We start from the raw sequence: 19,905 nt of genomic DNA, 5'->3' as shown, positions 1-19,905 counted from the left end.
CCTTGCTCCCTATGGTTCTGGACCCGGGCCTAATGATGGGAATGGTTTCGAGGTTTCGGTGCCGCGTCTTCAACTTCTTTTGTTTCTTTTTTTTGTGCCCAAAAACCTTCCTCCACCAAAAGTGCTATCTCTCACCAGGGATCGTTCCGTTTGGGGGGGGACAGCGGACGCACCGCTTCAATCATAATTTCCATCTCGCTCCTCTCCCTCTTCCCTTCTCCTGCTTGTCCTTCCTTCGCTTCGGAACCTTTGCGCGGTGCTCCACTTTTTGGGACGCTTCGATTGCTTTTCGAAGGTCATAAAAATCGTAATCGTTCCCAGAACGCCTTCCCAAGGGAGCAACCGCCGCGAGGGGCAGGGCTCCTCTGCCCGGAGGTTGACCCCGAGGAGAGAGGAGAGCCCCATTAAGGATTTAAGCGACCGCGAAATGTGTGGAGCGAAGGGCATGCGGCAGCACGTAATAAACATTTACAGAAGAAGAAAACGAATCCAACGAAGAGCAAGAAGAAGGCGTCGTTTCCGTTCCGCAGAGGCCGCGGGTTGCGCGTTTTGTCGCGGCAGCGGCGGTGGCGGCACCAGGTCAAAGGAAGCCACCATCTTCCCACCGATACACCGGCAAGGCGAGAGGGGGCTATTAGTAAACATACGCAACATTCAAACAAACGGTTGGTGGACGGACGGTGGGACATCAGCATCAGACACTCGGTCTCGGGCTCTCCATCTTGCACCTTCAGCAGCATTTGTCGGCCACAGCAGCCATGCCCTGCCCTGGCCCTGGCCCTGCCCTGGTCAGCCCGCTAATGACTTTCGATCGGATGTCGATTGAAGCACGGAAACATTAGCGGGGGGCCAACCAGCCAGCCAGACGGTCGGCCAGCAAAGAGGCTAATTGCTCCAAGAATATGCCCCGCTCTCTGGTTGCTTCTTTTTGTCCCTCTCGCTCTCGCTCTCTGTATAAAGCAGCATGTAAACGGTGCTGGAACGCTTCAAGGTTGTTCAAATTATAATTAAAAATTAAGTTTTACTTTTTAGCCTCCGTTGGCTCCGTAGCGGGAAGTTTCTTTTTATATGCATTTAATTTCTCTTGGGTCGTTTCTATTGCCAAGCTATTGCCAGTAAGTGTCCTTGAGTCAGGTGGTCCATTGGATCCTTCCCCGAAGGCTGAGCGACGATGAAACAATTCAAACAAATGGACATTACTTTAAACTGTTATGGTATTCAGTATTAATATTCTTGATTTGATGTTTTTTTTTCTTCTTTTTGGTGGTTCAATTTAAACAGTGTTTTTTCACAAAGTTTAAATTAACTTTGGACAGTTTTGGGTCAAGATAAAAGACGCTATTTGGTAGGTTACTAACAACTTTAAGCTACAAAATGACGATGCAGCGTTCGCGAGTGCAAGTAAATATATGCCAAACACCTCTAGATAAGGAGTGAAACATTAAGTAATATTGCTTAAGCAGCACTTGCAAAGAACAATCTGCAGCAACGTATCTGCAGCAACGTATCTGCAGCACCCATAAAATAAACATTAATCATTAACTCACCAAATTTATTCTTTGAATCAATTCAAAATGTTTTTGTACAAAAATTGACGTAAAAGATCTGCAGATCTGATTAAATGTTGAAAAGCGGTATTAAATCCTTTGGAAATCATGTTGTTGGAATCTTCTTGGCTACGTTTACGCTAGAGACCAACAATATTTCTTTAGTTTGCGAGATTAAAGCGCTTCTGTTAAAATAAGCAAATAACGATCAAAAGGGTTCGGATAGAACTGGTACGTTTTATATGTTTAAATTAAAGATAGGTTTAGATATGAGCTTCTACATTTGCATTGATGTACCGCAACGGTTGTTTTCCGGTATTAAAAACATTTAAAAAATCTGAATTAAACATGAAGGCTGAAGATTTCCTGAAGGAATCTTATTTTACTTACAGTTCCTAGGGGCCATATATTTACTAGGGAGCAGACTATTCTCACGCACCGTTCCTGACGTTATAAGCTTTTCACGTAGCGTTAAAACCAAATGCTCACTTCCCCAATCCTTTCCAATTTCGTGAAGCAATCAATTATGCTTATTAGAAGTGCATTTCGCGTGAGAAATCATGCGCTGGCTCATCTCGTGCAAAAAAACTGGCCGCGAAACTGTTAAAACCGTGTTAGAGGACACATAAATTGGCGGCTTAACAATAGGGCACGCATAGTGCATTAACGACATCGGCACGGATTACCTATCATAATCCCGGTGTCCGGGAAAGATGAAAGAAACTCTCGGTCTCTGCCAGGCCATCGTCACCGTCACGCAATTCTTGGCAAACAACCTAACCTAACCTAAGGGCATTCAGGACAACGATTGCATGTAACTCGTACACGGTGAAAAATACCAAATCGATTCCGTTTGCCAGGAGGGAAGCGATGGTTTCCTCCAGAAGAGAAAAAAGAACGAAGATCAATCAGCAACAGGAAGACGAGGTGTTCATCCCGTAACGTGATATTGAAACCGATCCCCTTTCCTGGCATCCCGGGGAGGAAGCCATCGCTTCTCGGTCCCTTTTTTTTCGGAGATCGAAAGACGAAAAGTGCATCAACCAGCGATGAACCTATTAGAAGGATTAGAGAGAAATTATGATCCTTCCTTTGCCGATTCGTTTCACGCTAGGGAACTTTCGGCGAATTCCTTTTGTAATCCGATCACCGAAGAATCGTTTCCTTCCTTTACTCGAGTTGCGTTACGCGAGGCCACGAAAAATGTGTTGGTCCACGCATTGATTCCCTCTTTTTTCAAACATCGAACATGCAACACCTTTTTCCCGGTGGCCCCGCGGTGCAACGACGAAGCCAGGACTATGCCAGGACTACGGAGCGAAAGTGATTAACTATCAAGATGGAAACGCGACCACCTCGGGCACTGTTCGGTAAAGGATTCGTGCGAGAAGTCGCACCGCGACGCTCCTCGAATGGCGCGAAATCTCCTGCCGTGCGGGTAATAATCCGACATCGATTCCACCCTTTTGCTGGCCCTGGCCCTGGTCCTGGTGAGCTCGGTCGCGGAGCCGACGAATGACGAAGCAATTCCCTCACTCCGGGCCGGGGAATTATCTCCCAAAAAACCTCGCGGACCGACCCTTCCAAATTCACTCATAATGATGATGAGCGCAGGCCGCCGTCGACGCCTGGAAAAAGGATCCCCGCACTGAGGGCATCCATACTGCGTCAAAGGATTCTTCTGTGAACGATGCACAAACGATGACGACGACCTGCTGCTGCTGCTGCTGCTTCGGGCGATCGAATTACAGCAGCGGGTGTTCGGGCTTGGGTCGATCGTCGAAAAGCAGACAACGGACGCTGATGCTGGAACACTCGATTCGATGGCGTCAAAGTTTTCGTAAATTAATGATCATTAACCAGCAGGCAGACAGGCGGAGGAGTGAGAGCATCAGCAGCAGCTGGTTCTTGATGGTGACCGACATAGCGGTTGGGGTTGCTGTTGCTCTGTTGTGTTGTGACTCCGATGGTGTTGCGGGGTAGAGGCAGCCAGGAATCAGGATCTGGGGATCGCTTTCTGTCCTTCTGATATGATACGATACCGGGACGAAGCCCTTTTCATCGGGCGTACCCTTTTCATCTTTGACAATGCGATTCACCGTTCGCGTTATCTATTTGTTGGTTGAACTCTTTAATGATTTTGGGATATTTCCCGGGGTTTACAATTCCATTAAATGGAGTTGTGTCTGGTTTTTGGTGTTTGATATTGTGAAAGCATCGGTTGTAAATTAAGTTTATTGTAGCTGGTGCGCATGACAAGGGTTTTAACCTTTCTAAATTAAATTTAATAGACCGAATACTACTTAATAGATTTGTTTCCATGTGTTGTTAATGTTTGCTGCATTAGATTCAATAATTTTTGTATCATTCTAAATGTGTGGTGATTTTATTCAATTTTTCTGTTCTTATATTCCAGTTAACTTTTACGTATTGCGAATTTTGTTTGTTTTACATAATAATATTGGAACCTTTTCATAATAATTATCTTAATTCTCTAGTAATTTCATAGTTATCAGGTAATTTAAGGTACAATACAGGATAATTATGCAACTACTAGAAAAATAAGATAATATGAAAATGCTTTGCTATTTATCAAACAATTGACAATAATTAAATAAAAAAAAACCTGTTCGCCAACAGACTGTACGCACGTATTACTGCTGCTACAGAATCGGAACCATCATTGCATTCAATTCGACAACTTATTACCCACGACAAATACAGCCGAAGTACGATGTACGTCCCAAATGCAAACAAAAAGCGACCAACAAAATCCGCGAACCCCGAGTCCCTGAACCAAACATCTGCCATCCATGACATTGGCAAACAAACATTGACCCACTCATCATCAACGCTGCCGTGCTCCAGCTGGCCGACCTCCGGCCAGAGTGTTCCACCCATCACTGATCCCTCTGATATTTGCATAAAATCTACTCCAAAACACAATTGGAAATGCAAACAATTCCCCCAACGGCGGCGACGGGCTCGGGCGGCACTCAGGCATCAAATGGAACGAACGTAATGCACCAATTACGAGTTATCAACAGCTGGCGACTCAAACGAGAACCAGAATCCGATCCGTCCGGTCCGAGTTCTAATAATCATTGCTTCGTACGAAACTGACGTCGAGTGGATTTTTGATTTAGCAAATTAGCATATATTCGGGAAAAATATGTTTCCCATCATTTTCTCATTTTCCAATTAAACTTTAACCTTTTAACACAGCACTGGTCAGAGCCGGGCAGAGCAGAGCGTTCATTTGCGTAATGGCGCAGGTCCCTAAAATCCGATATCGAGAACGAAATCATCGTGTAAATCAGGCATCAACCCCACGTCGTCATCGTCGTCGCCGTCGAGGCAGCACAAGGAGTGTTTCCCAAACTTTGCGGATGAATAAATTTTTCACTCATTTTCCCTCGCCGTTTTCCGAGAAATAGAAACTGGCGCTGGTCAGTACGGCGAGCGCGCGTACGTGTGTGTGTCCTTCTTCGTTTGGTCAAGCTCGACCAACCTCGTGGTTCCCCTCTAACTTTGAGTTAACGTGCGGTTACCACGTGATATTTGTGTGTGTGTGTGTGTGTGTGTGTGTGTGTGTTTGGTTTGGAAAATTTACTGGAAAACCCATTACTGGCCATCCACTCGCGAGTGCCGCCAGCGGGAAAGCAGAGATTTGGATTTGCGCAACGGATTAGGGGGGCTTCAGACTCTGCTGATGGTCGCACCCGGACCGAGATTACGAGATCCAACGTGGTCCGTGGAGAGCATTTTCCAGCTTATTTGCAGCAAATTGCATTTCTCCACCCCCGGGGACCAGGGCCACCACAGACCACTCCAGGGGAGGTCCTGGCCAGAGGACCTTCCGTTAATTGTAATGCAAACACAAAATGAGAAATCCCAGAGCCCAGGAACACATGACCAACGCGAGAACTGGGAGTTTGTATGCATGAGTCGCGCTGGAAAATGGTGGGTAAAATTTTCATAACAAAAAGCAAAATGCAAAAGAAAGAACAGCTGACCAAACTGGCGTCATGCGAGAGATTGTGTTTGGGCTCGGAGGTCTCCAGCGTTGGTTGTATGTTCATCAAAATCTAAATTATGATGTCGATAGGAGCATGGCCTTGCATGGCCATATCAGTGTGATGGCGGTCAGCGGTCCTGCGTGTACCTGCGGTATTGCAATGCTATGATATCACCGCACTACCAGCGTACCAGCAACATTCATTACCGTTCGTTCGTGGGGTTCGTTCGGTTCGGTTCGGCAAAATGTAATCACAAATTGGCACGAAATATCATGATCGAGTGCTGGCCAGCACCGTCGGATGCTAGGGGAATGCCGGCGCAACCGCTGATAGCATCCAGCGGAGCAAGCGGTTCACTTCCATTTTCGCATATTTACCATCCAATCCAGGTTTAGGGACCAGCAGCAACAGCAGCAGGCGGCGCCCCTTTTTGGGGGGGGGGGGACTCGTTGTAAAATGTTTTTGTTTAAATTACCGACTCCACTACTTGAACCGGCTGGCCGAATTTGATGAGAAAATCTCGGTGCAATGGAGTGCCAGCTGGTTAGCGATCGTGGTCGGGCACTACGATACTGTTCTCAAACTCAAACAAAGCACTCCAGCGTAATATCAGTCTCAACTGTCGGTGGCGTTGTTGACAGGAATTGATTGGATCGATTCGACTGATCGAACACACACACACACACACACACACACACACACACACACACACACACAAGCGACTGGCGCACTCGCCCTCCAACAATGTCAAACACTGCAAATTGAATCATATTTTCAATATTTACCATACGTGCAGCCGTGCAGCGTGACGAGTGATGAGTGCATCCTTTCCGCTTTTCCTAAAGAGAGATGATGGCGAAGTGGAGCACGTGGCATAATTGTTGAAGGACGACCGCAGAATTTTCTTTTCATTATGACGTCACAGACGGAATATGAAACATGGAGCTGGAGCAGGTAATTATGAAGAGGAGTTTGCAGAGTGATCGAAATGCCGTTTATGGTGCAAATATTGACGTCATCGAAATAATGGGAAACCGGTCAATAGTTTTTCACACATTTCACACCTTTCGCAATTCTCAACTGGAAAGACACAAATTGAAAACTTTCTTTACCACCTTTAAAGCAACATTTCCTTATTTCCACGCTTGCTGGCTGTAAATTAATTCCTTGAATTATCTCAACGACATATTATTAGCATGGAACATGGTTTAGATATTTGTAATAAAGTGTGATTTAAACATACGGCTCGCCCGTCATTATATATGTTAAAAAAAAAATAAAGTGTGATGTAGTGTAAACACTTTATTCTGCCTATTCCTATACATTACATTTTTTGGAAACATTTCTGGCATTGTGCCGGCCAAACTCTATTCACTCATTTACGTTTTATTTAATCAGTCTGTTTTGGATGAGGTGTAGACGTCATAGAAACTTCTTGCACTTCTAATGTACTCTAGAAAAATTTAACAACTAAAAAGATACTGAGTAACGTTATTCAAATGCTTATCTAGAGCATATCAACTAACTATTCGAAGGTACTTTGAATACCGGCAACGAAAAACCGCTTAACCACGTTGAGTATTACATTTCACGCCCTGTACAGCCCGGCCATCCTAGAATACAAGCTAGAAGTGGAAAACCGTGGCCCCGCAGGTCTGCCAACTATGATCGAAATTGGCCTAGCAACGTGCCACATAACACAAACGAACGAAGAGTAAAGTCCTTCAAAAACTACAACAAGCGAGATGCTGCTGTATGTTACCCTTTAGCACTGGCGTAGTAGGTTTCATCAGCCATCTTTGTTCACCTGTCGACGAAGCCAATTGTGAGGCCACCTCAACCATCGCCTACTACGACGAGAACATCTCGGGTATCTTCTGGCCACACACACACATCAACTTCAAGAGGCGGCGGCGCTGTGGGCTGTGGTTTGCTAACAAACTGTTAAGCTTCCTTGCGTACCGGGTCATGTAACTATAAATGACTTATCGGCATGCAGAAGACCTACCACTCCTGCCACTCCTCAAAACGCCGTCGAGACGGACGGATGGAGCAGGAGATCGTATTTGCAAATCAAACCGCCCCATTCGACGTAGTAGTACACCTTGCTGCTTGGTCTGCTTCGAGCCTTCAACCTCGAATCCTTCTCGAAGCAACTCGAAAGGTAAATTTCCTCGTCCGAAACCGAAGCCCGAAAAATAAGGCGATTAAATTACATCCAGCATCTAGGTAGCGTCCTTTGGCTCGGTTGCCGTGGTGATCTGGATTCTCCTTCCAGTCTGTGTCTGTCTCTCGCTCTCCTTTTCCGAGCATCACGTTCCATGCTCTTAAATAACGATTTCCTTCTCCAGCCAGACGGACCAATCGATAGACTCCGGCCTGCAATGGGCAGAACAGCAAACCAGTCCGCTTGAAGTGGCCAAAGCGGCATTGGTTCCACCTTTGCGATGCTCATCGCCTTAGTACTCCACGGGTCTTGGCATGGTCACCGGCAGCAGCAACAACAGCAACAACACAAACTTCGTAATAGGATTAGGTGGTCCGAACGTCCGACTGTTTAGCTCGTCCGAGCGACGCAGTACGCATTACGGGTGGCTCCGGTTCCGGAAAACGCACAATGCGGCGCATTTCCGGTGACTAAGGACACCTTCGTACCTTCCAGGCCAGGTTCAAGCGAAAGTGCAAAAGTGGGATGCAAATGTCCGTCTCAAGTGATGACAGCGATCGAAAGCAGCTTCCTATTCCTGGCATCTGTCCTTTCAAGACTCGACTGACGATGACGTGACACTCATTCGGAACTCGGTGACTCATCGGGCGACTGGTTATATGCGCTCGTGTATAATCGAGGAAAACAAAGAGAAAGGGAAAGAAAGCCATTTTCCTTCCCTCGTTTGGGGGTGAAAGGGCGGTCAAATTTATGACATAAACCTCCTATTCCACCACCCCTTCTATTTCCCGCCCAATATTTATAAAACAAAAAGAAAGAAAGAAAGAATGAAGGGCAAAAACCACCCCGGAAGTCGGTTAGCACCCCCGGAACGTAAACAGCGCACACACACACACACACGCACAGAGGGGTGGTCCTGGGCTGGGCTGTATGCCGCGAAGCAGAGCATCGATATCCTGGAAAGCAGCATTTTTTGTTCCAGGAACTAAATAACAAGAAATAACTCACCGCTTGCCAACAACCCGGACCGGCGGTCTATGACCCCTCCCTTTTGTATCTCTTATCACTGCGAGTCAATCGAGCTCGACCAACCAACCGACGTCGAGGGTCCCGTTGAAAGGACCTTCTGCTCTTCACTCGATGAGGGGTCACCTCACAGAAGCCGCAGCGAGCAAACAAGGTGAGCTCTTGCGCTAGAACCTCTCCTTCTCCCCCTGGTTAATGCACTTCTTCGTCTTCTTCTTCTTCCCCACCATTGGTGGCCGATGTGCAACTTTGATTTAAACCATTATCATCCTTCGGAAGGATGGAAGGGGGATCGCTATCAAACTTTAATGTGGTTTCGAGTGGCCCTAGGAGTCGTGGCCCCTTTCGTTCCACTCTAATGCATTTGTGACACGAACCAGAACATGGGCAAGCAGCAGACTGGCTGGCTGGCACCTCGATGACAGCGCGAGCGCGATATGAAGCTGATAAGCGACCATCGAAGAAGGACCATCGGTGCTGTGAGTGATGAAGGTGTGCTGTCCATGGCCATGGCCAAGGTCCAGAAGGGAGCGCATATCGCACCGGGTTCATCTCGATGGTGCTTCACAATTGGCATCCCCTAGAACGTAAGGGATGATGGACCCAAAAACCCCGGCGGTGGCGATAAGAGTTAAAAGCTTCGTAATGCTATGCGCAGCCCTTTCAGCACCGCTCAGCCCACTCGCTGAGTGTTACTATAATGAGAGACGCCACTACGAACGCAGCGCAGCAAAAGGACCCTCCAGAAAGGATGACGCTGCTCCTGGTGCGCATAAAAAAAAAGATCGAAGGTTGGAATCTTATCTAGATGTTAGCTACTGTCTTTCGGGGCTGATTAAGCAGATCGGGCTTTTTGGGGTGGATGGCAGACAGAGCCAGAGGGTTTGGCCAATTCGTTTCGCTTGCTACTCGTTCGGAATGATGGTTTTGGTTTTTACCGTTTTCTATTTTATCGTTTTTCATTAAAAAAGGATCACACACACAGACCGGAACGCACAGTCTCTGTCCCTTCGTTGGCCCTCTATTTGGATCTTCGTTCGCGGTGCATTATGGACGGCAATTTGCATTCATTTCATGCGGATTGACGGGATCGGAATCGGAAGCCTGAATCTCTAGCCGTGGGGAGCGGTGAGCGTATGAGTCACAACAGATTGAGATTAAATCAAATGGACCACCGCGAAGGGATATTCGAAGCCCTTTTTTCTCAAGGAACGAAGAAGCCACGGACCGGATTCGTTCCGGATCCGCATCGGTTCCGCAGCGGAACATATTTTGCTCGAGGCAGAGAATAGAGAAAAAAGGGAAAATCTTAAGCAACGCATCGGGAAAAGTGCAGAGGAGGAAAGTGAGAAGAGCGAGAAAGTGTTCCCGATTCCCGCGAGAAACAAGGAAATACAAACTCCAGTAATGCTGCCCTCAATCATGGCCGCAATTCGGGTTGCAATCATCCGGCGCATTGTTGTTGTTACTCCTCACGAAAAACCTCAAAACCAAAAAGCACGGACGCTATACTGACCACACAAGGCCGCGCAACAACAACAACAGACGAAGAAGAAGAAGCTGAGATCTTAAAGAAAGCACAAACACGAAGTAGAAGAAACGGGAAGAAGCTCTCCTAGGATGATTGATTACGCCGTGCTCCCGATACTCGAGCGGCGGCGGATTGTGTCTCAATCTCAAATCACGGGTGGCACTACTCGCTGGCAGGAAGTGGCGTCACCGGTGGCCACCTTCATTACCTCTGGGCAAACATTACACGGCTTGTTCCAGTGGCGATGCTACGCTTTTTTGCGCGCGCTCGCGCTGACCATCTCGCTGGCCCTGGAGTGTGGATTGTGCTGCCCGGTCGGTCGGATTGACCGGATTATGCGGACCGCGGTGGCCCCGGCAGTGGCGGTTGTAATCGATTTTTGATGATACCCGGCTGGCGTTGGCAAACAAACACTTGACGGCGCCGGATGCTGAGGTGAAGGGATCGTTGATCGTGGCCTCAAGTTGTAGCTCCTCGAGCAGCTCCTCTTGGGTTGCGTAGCTTGGGCGCGATCTAATGCAATTCTGTTTGTGTGGCGCTTCAAGTGTTCTAAATTACTTTGGGTTGTGATGCGAAAATGACAGGAGCAGTTCATTCACCGTTACTAACAAACACTTGTGGCAAAGCATAAGGTTGCAGAAGGAGCAAACTAAGCCACCATTAGGCATACTAGATGGATAAGGTTTTCGTATTACATTTCGATCGGAAGCGCTATATGCCAGAAGGATATATTAGGCTGTTTCTCGTGTTTGTCGTTACAAAGATATCACGTTAGGATGTAAGAAAACGATCATTTGTGTTTTATTTTGATAGCACTAAGAGGACCTTTTATTGTTTTATTTTTGTTAGCGTTCTTAAAATCAAAAGCAGAAAGCACTCGAAACTCACTTAATTTGGTCACTATAATATATGAGTTATGCATTTGTCCTTGTGGTACACGTACCACAACATGGTTGCGAGCGGTGGATTTGCTATGATTAGTCTGTTTCCTAATAACAACCTCATTCCGCCGTCCATAAGTTTATCTTTCTGCAATTACATGATAACAACAGAAGCGCAAACGACTAGAACACTTTGGGTTTTGAATTTTATCTTCAGAATAATGCGGATTTATATTTGAAATCCTTAGTAAAACAATAATTTAGAAACACCCCAATTATTATTACTCTTTTAAATTACAATTTAACACGCCTGCTAGAAACAGAAAAAAAACTTTCTTTGTTCAGATTTTGTTTTTCTAAAACGCGAGATGGAAAAGAAAAGTGAGGGTTTCGTTATGAAACACGATGTAAAAAGCCACATCAGAGATAGAATATAACAGCAGATTGTGAATCGCTAGAAGACATCCCAAAAATCCAATTAAAAATATTTGAATGCCATCCTGGATAGAAAGAGGCGAGCACACAATCGGCACAAGCTAATGTTGTTCGAAGCATCGTTTGAAATGTACAGTTCAAGCAGAAAAATTGATTTGACTATCGAAAAACGAATATTTTCCACCGGTTTATGTTGTATGTTTTAGCTCGATATCGTGTTCCAGCACTAGCTCATCGTTATACTTTTTTAATTAAATGAAGTCTCAATAAAATGAGTTTGCATGTAGCAAGAAGGCGAAGGGAACAAGTTTCAATAGATTGATGGCCATTGAGGTGAGAAACTGACGGCTTATGCATGCGTAAAATCAAATACATAATCTTTAAAAAAATAAAGCTTAGAAATTTATTACAGAAAACCTGTTAGAATTCATCAACAACACAATGAGTATCACCTCCTTACACACCTGGTTAGTGCGCCAGCCACATGCCACCTGCGCGGAACTGGAACCAGCTCACGGTGACCATTTTCCGAAAGAATTATTATTTGTTTCTAGCAAGGGGCATAATTATCAGCCCCCATTCCCTAACCTCTATTTGTTTATCCACCAACACTCAAACATCAGATCGACGGAGATCACAGCCTGCAGGTGTGTGTGTGCGTGTGTTGGATTTACATTTTTACGATGGAAAACAAAACGGTTCCGAGCCGTGTTTTTGGTTTTCATTTCCCCGATGCTTTCCCGGTGCACCTTCCTCGGTGGGGGGCACCACGCAACCGGTTTTTCGGGTCCGTGGCCCCCACCATACTAAGCCCTCTACACAGCCCTTACCAGCTGTTGTCGGCAGACCACACGGCGGGAGTCTAATTGAAGCCATTGACTCTTCGGACGGTTTTATTGCTTGTGGTTTCGTCGGCACGTCCGGCAGCCGGGGAGCGCGCCACAAACACCGAGAATGGAACGGAAGTTCTCTACCAAGGGGGGGAGGGTCAAGCAAAAGGCCCCTCGACTCCCGGTGCTTGAGGTGTTAATCAAAAGCGGCTGGAGAGCTCTCGGAGCACACGAGGCATACCGGGACCGGCTCCCCGACTGAGCGGAATGTTAATTAATGTCAGCGGGACACGGCCATGGCCACGGCCACGGTTACTGACAATCCTTTCCGAAATGTTCCGAATTCGGGATGCGCAGCGTGCCGGGAATCGGATCTGTTGGGACGTCCTTTTGACGCTCTTCTCATCCATCACCAGATAGGAGTTCCAGGTGATCCTCGCGAATAGAAGAAAGGATATCGCTCACCGCCGCAGAGGAACGTTTGTTCTTTGGCCGCATCAAGCTCCTTGGACACTTGGCAGCAGAGAGAACTCCCATCACCGCCGGCATTCCGTTGCAATTCGATGCGGAACGATGGAAACGTTTCCTTCGACGCCGCGATTCCGACACCTTTTGTGTGGCCAGACCTCGCGCCAAAGAAGAGAAGGGACCGAAAATCCCGAATCCCGACAGCGGGCCGTGGAAAATCGGAATCCGGACGACATTATCCGACAGGGAGGTCCTTTTTTTCCATCGTTTTCATTTGTTTTCTTCTCGATTTTTGTTTTTCGACTCCTCTTTTTTGGGAATTTCGTGCCTCACACTCTACCCTGGAACCGGACCGTCTGCCGGGATCGTCAATGATTGCTTGGATGGTGGTGGTGACATGGAAATGGCCACCAGTTCGGGACCGGTCACGGTTGGTGGCATCGACGGCCGCTCGACGACGCATTTGTTCAACAACACATTCCACTCCGGTCGGGTTCTTCCGGAACTAATGTTGTTAGTGATGTGTGACAATTCCTCCGCCAGCCCTGCCCGGACCAGCTGGCCGTCCACGTCCGGAGCTACTGCTGCTGCTGCTGCTGCTCCCGTTCTGGACCGGTTCCCGGTCGGCTGGAATGTTGCCATTTCTGTTGCCACAAAAGAATGGGAAATCATTTCCATCTTCCATCACGGCGGCCCCGGGAATGGAGCGTGAAAATCGGGGATTTTCCCCGTCAATAGCTACAATGTTTGATATTAAGTTTTTCACTTTCGTCACCGCCGGCACCGGACGAATATTGCACCCATGGAGCGATTCCCGGATCTCTAATGGCACGTGATGACCGTGACAACCATTTCTTCGGATCCTGGGATCCCCCTTCTGGTGACACCGGGCTGCCGTCCTGAGGGGATTTTGATTAATACAAATGCTGGATGCAGATGCTGCTGCTGCTGGTGGTGCCCAGTGGCCGTTCTCGATCGTTGCTGCCGGTGGTTAATGGTTTCACGGTTACAATTATAACTCTGACAAGGAAGTGTGACGATGATGATGGCGATGGCGATGGTCACCGTGCATAAGATTTATGTTGCAGCTGGTGCTGAACGGTCCGGATCGATCGGTTTGACCTCTGCCCGCGGACGGCGCAGGCACACGTGCTCGAGGTTTCGGGAGTTTGATTACTTAGCTCCGGGGAAAGGCAAACATTTACTCTACACTCGTACGAACACGAGGGATCCTGTTTGCTGCTGCTGTTGCTGCTTCGGGGTTTTTAGGGAGGGCGTTAATAAATACAAACCACGCGCGGTTGGCGTGTAGCGAACGGGGACGAGATTGAAATTAATCGTTTGAACCGGTATGATGATGAGTTTGATCAGCGGAAATTCATCGGACATTAGAGGGATAGAGCGTGGAAGAAGAGTAAATTGCTGTCTAATTGATTACATTTGCAAAAAGTGTTGCGATAATTTATTTGTAAACTAATCCAGAGACAACATTCCGTGCAAAGTTTATTTGCAAATTAATAAACATTAGTTTTATATTCGGAACGATAAAATCGCATGTAGGACCTGCATTGCATGAAATCCGTTAGTTAGCTCAATTAGCTCCATTTATTCAGGGTTTACTTTGATTGATAGTTCATTTGCTAAGTTCAAAACATTGTATATTTATTAGTTTATTCACATGTCCTTTTGCCAATTTCGGGAAACAGAGTCTTCTCTTTGAGTACGCGTAACAAATATGTACAAACGAGTATAAAATATGGTTGAAACAATTTATTATTAGATTAACAATGAGATTTCATTAAAATATAGCAAGTATTTTAAATAAAAAAATTAGGAACAATAATTATTATGATATGAATTATGTTCGATTTCAAAAAATCAAATTAATAACATCATCCTAAGACTTATACTAACAACTAAAACTACACATCAAGTCTAAACATAATATGATTAATTATGCTCGTAAAGAATCCTTCACTCCGTTGTAGAAGTAAATTAACAATCATCTCGATTAGAACAGCCTTTTCCTCTGCGCCTTTATTCTACATCAAGCAGATGCTTCACACTTTTTGACACCCCATATTCAAGAAAAGAAATGATAAAAGACCTTTTAAAAAAATAGTTTAGAGGGATCAAGTTTTGTGTTAATCAAAGCGATAAGAAAACATTCAACAAAACGCAGAAGGGACTCTTTTGTCACATCCAGCAATCCAGCGTTCTCTTTACATCTGGAAATTGTAATTTCCAAAGGATTTCCTCCCATAAAAAAAATATCCCTTGCTATCAAAAGACGACGGACCGTCCAACGACAGCATCGAGTCCTGCTGCTGCTTGCTACCGTGCTCCTAGAGCAAAGCTTAGGAACGCTCCTCCGGCAAATGAGAAAACACGAACAATGCATTAAGCCCCTCCAAATTGAGGCATTTAGGCCCAAAGAGAGTGACATCGACCACCGTCGCCCGGAGGGCATCTTCCTTCGTCGATCGATTGCTCTTCAATCGCTTAAATTAACAAAACTGCAACAACACGACAAGACAAGGTTTAGGAGGAAAAACAATTTCCGAAATGAGAAAAAGAAACGCCGTAAACGAAAAAGCGCATTCAGGTACACTCTCGACGACCAGCCCCGGGGTTGATCATCATCATCATCCCCGTCAGCTGACACAACACAGCACAAATCCGCTCTCGCTCAGGGATGGGATTTTCCTCGAGTTTTCTGTTCGTTTTTTTTGCCCTTCACCAGCTTCCAGGCAGCTGGATCGACGAGCAGCGGCGGGGGCAGGTTGTCGAACGCAAAACAAAACATCACGCCGCAGCCCAAAAAGGACACTCGCAGCAGCCTTAATGACAATCTTGTTCCATCAAAACAAAGTGCAAATCTGGGAAACAGAATGGAGAGGAGGTTCGCTGCGTCGCGTTTTCTATTTTCTTTTCTCTCCCTCCATCGCCGTGTGCCGTTGCTGGTTGAAGGGCAAGGATTAGGGATGTGCGTGCGACCGGGTCGTGGCATATTTTGTGCCGGATTTACTCATCTGCCTCTCCCGCCGTCGCATATCTCTTCACCAACAAATAGTAAAAAGCCATTTCGTTTGTGGTTTTTTTCCCCGGCGAAAATGGTGAGGAAGCTGCAAGTGGCCACCGATGAGACATCGTTTTCAGGGCATCCTTATGCTGCTGCTGGTGGTCGGTGGTTGTTTTTGTTGTATTTTGTGGGAATTCCCTTCGGCAAAATGATGCAGAAAGCATAATCGCCAATATGAGCAAACAACAACGGGTGGCATGCAGTTCGCCCTCGCCCTCGCCTAAAATGGGGTACGTTTCCGGTTATGCACCGGTTCGGCAAGCTGCTGGCTAACCGCAACAGCACCCAGCAGCAGCAGCAGTACTGATGACTGATCGTACCAGCTCAGTGTGCGAAGAATGTTGATTGGCAAATCAATTGGAGCAAATCCTGGTGAAGGTGAAAGGCACCACCGGGAGAGGATTTCTAATTGGATGCGAATTTAATGAGCACGAAGAGGGTAATACGAAGGACGTTCCTTGGAAGTAAGAATGATTCATTCAACATTGAAATGCACGGGAGCATGCGCCCGGCTAGTCGTTTGTACCATGAGTCACTCTGTAGCGTGCCAAGAACGTTGGTTGCTCGAGAGGGGTCCTTCTCTTTTACTCTAAACTCGAAAGATGTTTTAATAATACCAAATAGATGTCCTTACATTTACAAACCCAAGTCCGAAAGTAATGCAGTGCATTAATTTTTTGGTGAAATTAAGTAATCATGATAGTTATCTCACCTGAAAAATGTTTGTTTAAACCAAAATAAAACTGTTCAAAAGAGTTGCACGATCGATGGATAATGGAACAGATTTTAATTTATATTACTATTAAATAATAACAGAAGGAGTGCTTTAAATAAACATTGTTTTGCTCCTTTTGTCAATACAGATGATTAAAACATGGAAAGTTTTTTTTTTGATAAAGAAAAACGCGCTCCTGATCTTCGATCCATAAATTACTTTCATATTTTCTGTGCTTTCCTCTACTTCGCCTTCGTTTCTTTGCTCGCTTCACCCGCTCGCCCATACTGTCTCCTTTGTTTGCCTTCTGTATGGCTTTGATAAAAAGCAATCCATTAACTACTGCCAGCGACATTCAGCGACCGTGCGGTTGTTGTTGACTTTCGATTTTGACCGAATCATAAAACCGAATCGGAAACTTTAAGGGAACGCCGCCAACGACAGCAGCGCCAGCAGCGCGTGAGCGATCGCGGAACCCCTGGAATCTCAGTCCCTCGGATCCCCCGGGATGATCCCATCGATGGCAGATAGACAACGCACAGACACACGATAAAAGGCTGGGAATAATATGATGGCGGCATCTAAACAGAAAGCGCCTCCGAGCAGCAATCCAACGATGTTGGCCGCGACTCAATTAGAGCGTTGGCGCTAATTGAGTCGTCGTCGTAAGTCGCGGCCATCGTATTGATCGCTTCGCGCGTTCGATTGATGATCACACTCATCAGCAGGGATGGAGAGCTAAGGACGGCGTTTTATGCTCAGAAATTCGTCACCTCCACGCCGAGACAGTGCGAGAGAACGAGAGACCAGAGGAACAGAGCGGTGCACCGAGGTGGATGCATCTTGGTGGATTTTTATGAATGAAAACGGACCCACGATGCCGCGATGCGGAAAAGCAAACAAATCATTAAACTCGACACACACGCGGTCGTCACGTCGCGCGTCGCGATCGGGCGATTTGTGTGAGAAAACGGAATTTCCTAAGAAACCACAGATGATCGTCGAGTGGTGGTGGTGGTGACGCGTGGTGGTAAAAGGTAAACAGATTTTTCCTTCACCCCATAGCGGTGCGATCGATGAAGAAGAACGGAAACAAGGGAAGAGAAAAAAAGAAGAGGAGGAGGTAGAAATTCCCACTCTTTGAGAGCCGATCGATTCTCGCTTGGAATGTGGCGAGAAACACGAACGATCGCGTGAGATGAGAGAGCACGCGTGCGATCGCAGTGAGATGCTGGATGAATTGTTCACTCGCACATTCACGATCACTCGCTGAGTTTTCGTGCTGAGTGCCGAACCCGATCGTTCGATTTGTGGTGGGGGAGATGAATACGTGAGAAGCGAGACACGAAGTGAGGAGTGAGCAGCGATCACCCGAACGTGAGATGAATGAAACTAAAGTGATCTTGAGATGAATGAGAGCTGAAGTGATCTTAAAATGAATGAAGGTGATCTTCTTTCTTCCAACAAGAATCTTGCAGGAATTCAATACAAGGTCGATCGTCTCGAAGGCCCCTTTACCACGAAGATCACGCACAGAAAGAAGAAGGAGAAGAAGAAGAATAAGAAGAAGAAGGAAAAGAAGAAGAACAAACGCACGCACAAAGAAGACGTTACAACAAGGGATGGACAGCAAACGGAATGTCTACCGAAATAAGATTCCTTGGAACATTAGAAATCACTTTCTATGTTGCTGGCAGCTATGCATGTTGGCGCAGCATCCCAGAGCAACTAAAAGCCCCACAGGAAAAGGAATTCAAAAGGCAAAAATAATGATGATTTGCTCGACGAAAGCATATCGGGCGAACATTAAGATCCGCCAAGCGATCGCATGAATCAGAATCGCTCCTTTTTCGCCTTCCATAGCCTCCAGGCAGTCCGTCCTGGCCCGGGCCGGCCAGGCCCCGGCCAGTTTGGCCGCAGGAAACGTTGCCTAATGCAGGCAACGGCGCGGATTGTGGATCCAATTATATTTCTCCCTTTTTTGCGCCCTAAGTTTGCCTTTCGCATCATAAAAAAAATATGACAATCAAGGACGCTGTCCGGATGGACGTGGAAGGGAATCGAAGAGTGCAATCGACGACACGATCGAGCTACGCACACGATCGAGCGAGCGGGCGAGCGATCGTAGTGAGAACAATAAAACCGAAAGGAAACCGAAACCAATCGAAAACGAAAAAGGGAAGAGACAACGGCGGCCATCATCAGTCCGTCCGTCCGTCCGTCCGTCCATGCGTCCGTCTTTTGGGGGGAGCTGAGCGGATGAGTGTATTATTAAATTGACTGGCTTTCTGATATATTTATGATTGCAAATGTGCAGCTTACGATCGATTTGCTGATTTATTGCTGCCCAGAACCGGGCGCAGCACCAAGTGCAGCGGTCACGGATCGTCCCGGTTTTTGGGCATGAGACGGACGTTGAGGACGTTGAATGGTGACCGCCGCGCATTCGGCGAAGACAGTTGAAACTCTTTTATGGGAAAAACCGGCGAATGTCCAGCGAGCGTGAAAGTGAAACCGTGAAACTCCAGCGAAAACCAAACTGTCCCCCGGGGGGCCTGGGGCTGGGGCGCTCACTGCGCACGCTGTTCATCCTGCACCACGAGATGATTATTTGATTAATGAGAAATCCTAATGATGATTAATGTCGGCGGAGTTCCAACCGGTGCGACCGCGGCCGCGGCCAAATTGCCAATTTCTGAGCGTCGCCAATGTTTTACCGTTGGCGGGTCCAAGAGGATCCAGAACGACTTCGTTTTGGAACGTTCTCGAGCGGTCAAGCAGGACGAGGAGAGCTCAAACTATTCCCCGGTATCCCGAACATTGTGACAGACAACGCGCAACATGCTAATGATAAATGGTCGGCCACGACCAGCAACTAACGATCTATACTCCAGTCATCTCGTGATCGTTTTTTCCACCGAAAATCTTTTTGTTTGTGTCTGTGTGTGTGTTTTGTGTGGCGTGGATGCGTTTTAATTGGCCAATTGTTGGTTGCTCGCGCGCGCGATCATGTGTCAAGTGAGTGAAAAGCTCTGAAACGAAATCAATCAGACACCGATGAGAGTGTGTGTGTGACGTATGCTTGAAGGATCGCAAGATTCTTTTTCGTTCGTTAAAGCGCGCGCCAGCAACGTGTCAATGAGCTTTTGAGGGACGCGGGAATGGCAAGCACTTCTTCCGCTGGACATCTTCATCCGTAGATCA

This window comes from Anopheles darlingi, chromosome 3 (genome assembly GCF_943734745.1).
Source record: "Anopheles darlingi chromosome 3, idAnoDarlMG_H_01, whole genome shotgun sequence".
Classification (NCBI taxonomy): domain Eukaryota; kingdom Metazoa; phylum Arthropoda; class Insecta; order Diptera; family Culicidae; genus Anopheles; species Anopheles darlingi.
The sequence above is the reverse complement of the archived record's forward strand: the minus strand, read 5'-3'. Positions refer to the sequence as shown.